Source organism: Cicer arietinum, chromosome 6 (genome assembly GCF_000331145.2).
Source record: "Cicer arietinum cultivar CDC Frontier isolate Library 1 chromosome 6, Cicar.CDCFrontier_v2.0, whole genome shotgun sequence".
Taxonomy (NCBI): Eukaryota; Viridiplantae; Streptophyta; class Magnoliopsida; order Fabales; family Fabaceae; genus Cicer; species Cicer arietinum.
Window position 1 is genome coordinate 52824148 of NC_021165.2, and position 3565 is coordinate 52827712.

Genomic DNA, 3565 nt, shown 5'->3' on the forward strand with positions numbered 1-3565 from the left:
GCGGCAGTTTTCTCTGTAGTATAGCACTACATGCTTCGGTTAGCATCACTGTTTCACCGCCGATTTTTCTTTTCTTCGATAGAATCTCCTTCATGAACTTGGCGTATGTTGGCATCTGTTCTAGTGCCTCTGCAAAAGGAATGTTAATTTGTAATTTTTTAAAAACATCAAGGAACTTACCGAATTGTTTTTCTTTTTCTTCCTTTTTTAACCTTTGAGGAAACGGAAGTCGAATTTCTGGTTTTGGCAGTGGTTCCCTTTTTTGTACCACAGCTTCTTCCTCCTTTTCAAGAGTGGTGTGCTCATCCACTAAGGTCGTTCTTCTGAGTGGGTCGAGCTTGAAGTACTTACACTTTGTTTGACTTTAAGCGGTACTTATTCACTTACCTTGCCACTCCTTGTTGTCACGGCATTGACATAATTTCGTGGATTCGGAACCGTGTCACTAGGCAAATTTCCAGTCGTTCTTTGTGCCATTTGTTGAGCAAGTTGACCCACTTGAGTTTCCAGATTCTTTATGGATGCAGAGTGATTTTTCTGGATGGCTCTTGACTCTTCAATGAAAGAATTTGTGATTGTCACTAATTTCTCCATGGCACTCTCCCAAGAAGCCTTTCTAGGTGGGAATTGGTTCGTTTGAGCTCCTTGTTGACCATGAGAACCACCTTGTTGATCTCTCCAGGAAAAATTTGGATGATTTCTCCAACCAGGGTTGTACGTATTAGAGTAGGGATTATTCTGCCTCCCGTCATTACTAACAAAATTCACCTGTTCTAGTTCTTCTAACTCATTGTCATCCAGTGTTTCACAGGCTCCAATTTTATGTGCTCCTCCACAAAGGTTACAGTTAGTCTGCTTTAGTAATTTGACAGGGGATACCGGGGGTTGTATATTTAGAGCTACCATCCCCTTCTTTATCTCAGCGGTAATAACATATTTTATCTGTTTTGAGAGCAACATCCCTTGAACCAACCCAGCCTCATAAACATTCAATTCTAGCATACTAACTTTTGAATTGCTTTCGCAGTTTTTTTTTTTTTTCTGGATCAAAGAAAAGATCAGCTGAGGACTGGCCCCGCATACAAGGTTAGACAAATTATGACTAATGAACAGTTAAAGAAAGATAAATAACCAAGTAAAAATTAAAGAGTTTTAAACCAAATTTTTTTTTAAATTAGAAATAAAATAAAATAAGCAATTTTATTGCAAAGCAAAAAATTTCAATTCAGTAAATAAATTAAATTCAATAGTGATATGGCAATCCCCGGCAACGGCGCCAAAAACTTGATAGCATTTCAGCAAGTATACTGAATCGTTGCAAGTAATAATAAAACGGTAGTACCGAGTGTCGAACTCAAAGATTGTGTTTTACTATTGAATTATATTTGATTACTAAAATTGAACAAAAAGATTCCCAAGTTGATTGAAATAATGTTTGAAATTAACAACAATAATAAAATTGATCTTTTATAATGAGAAAAATGTCAGAGATGAGTTTCACTTCGAATCCAACCTTGGTGTCTAATTTGATCCAAGTTACTGAATTCCTTTATTGAATTATTACCGAATTCTATTTATTATTCTTGCCCTAATGTCTTAGTGACAGAACCTTTAATTCCAAAGTAACCCCTAATTCCTTAGTGGATTTAAGATTAGAATTAAGCATTCTTGTATATAGAAATTCTCTTGTAAATTATTGCTTTGCAACTAATTTAATTGGTTTCATGACCTACATCTATCCCTAGACTACAAATTCATGAATTTCTCATCTCAAGCATTCGTAAAGTCCACTTCCATTTCAAAATACAAATCGTAGAACATTTTAATGTTGATCAAGCAATAAAAAGCATTAAGCACAGAGATGAGAAAAATAATTCAATAAACTCATTCATATAACTAGAAATCAAATCATAAAAATAAGGGTTTCATCTTGTTACACTCATCCCTAACAAATAGGGTTTAGTTACTCATGACAGAAATAAAAGAGATAAAGATTAGAGAAGAGTTACAAGAAGGATTCATGAATGATTCTTGATAAAACTGCTCTAATGATGTTAGAAACGACCGTCTTTGAGTTTCTATGCTAGGGCACAAGTCTCCCAACTTCCCAATAGTGAAAAAGATCCCTAAAACAGTAAAAATCTGTGTTTTTATGGTTGCTGGTGCGCGTCGCGCGCCCCAGGCGCGGAAAACGCGCTCCAGGCGCTCGTTGGCAGAGGCCAAACCTGAGAAATGCGCTCCAGGCGCACAACATCTGTTGTCTGATGTATTGTGCATTTTTCTCATCTTTTGCGTCTGAATATGGTCCCGGTGTCTTCACGAAACTTGTAGATATGGAACTTAGCTTTCATTAGCACTTGGAGGGACACTAATTGGACATCTAGAACTCCAGATATGGCTGAAATACTACACATATATCATGTTGATTCTTCACCAAAATTCAGCACTGCACCAAAACAAAACGCAATGTAAAATTACGACAAATTCCTACTTAATCTACGAAATAAAAACAAAAAACATTTTATTAACTCAAAGAACAAAAATCAACAAAATGTATCAAATAAATCCTTAATTTAACTGATGATTGAGGATAAATAAGACTAAAACAGTGGGAAAATATGCATATGATGAAGAGTCATCAGCATACATGATCCACTATAACAACTCATTTAAAAAATAACTTTCTAATAGTGTTGTTCTTACGACGAATTTGTCGTCTCTTATCATTGTAATAACGATTCTCAATCTTCGCAATAGCCGCGGTACTATCACAATGGATCAACACATCTATCATAGGTTTTTCCCATATAGGGATCTCAACTAGCAAGCATCTCAACCAGCTCGCTTCTTCACTAGCTAGTAGTAGCTAGTGCTATCATTTCAGACACCATAGTGGACTGAGCCAATATTGTCTGTTCTTCGATTTCCAAGTTACAACACCACTCACTATATTAAAATATAGTCATCAATTGCTTTGGAGTCATCGAATAAGACGTTCCAATCAGCAACATTGTATCCTTGAAGGACTATAGGAAATCTTTGATAATGTAATCTGAGACTCATGGTCATTTTCAGGTATCTCATTACTCTTTCCATAGCGTGCCAATGCTTCATACTAAGTCTACTGGTAAACTTGCACAACAGTCCCACGACGTAGGCAATGTCGGGTCTAGTACAATCAGTGGCATACACGAGGCTGCCAATGATGCTCGCATATTCAGTTTATCTAACACCTTCACCAATGTAATTGAAAAGTTTCACACTTAGATCATATGGTGTGCAAGCAAGTTTACAGTCAAAGTATTTATATTTCTTTAGGATTGTTTCAACATAGTGAGATTGATCCAAAGAAATTCCATTTTCTGACCTAGTAATCTTGATTTCGAGGATTACATTCGCTTCTCTGAGATCTTTCATATCAAAGTTGTTACTCAACAATGATTTCACAATATTTATAGCATGAAAGTTTGAATCAAATATTTATAGCATGTGATAGTGCAAATGCCATTTTCAAATTTGTAGTAAATACATTTGTCACTTTCATTCACTTTAAACTCATTCGATA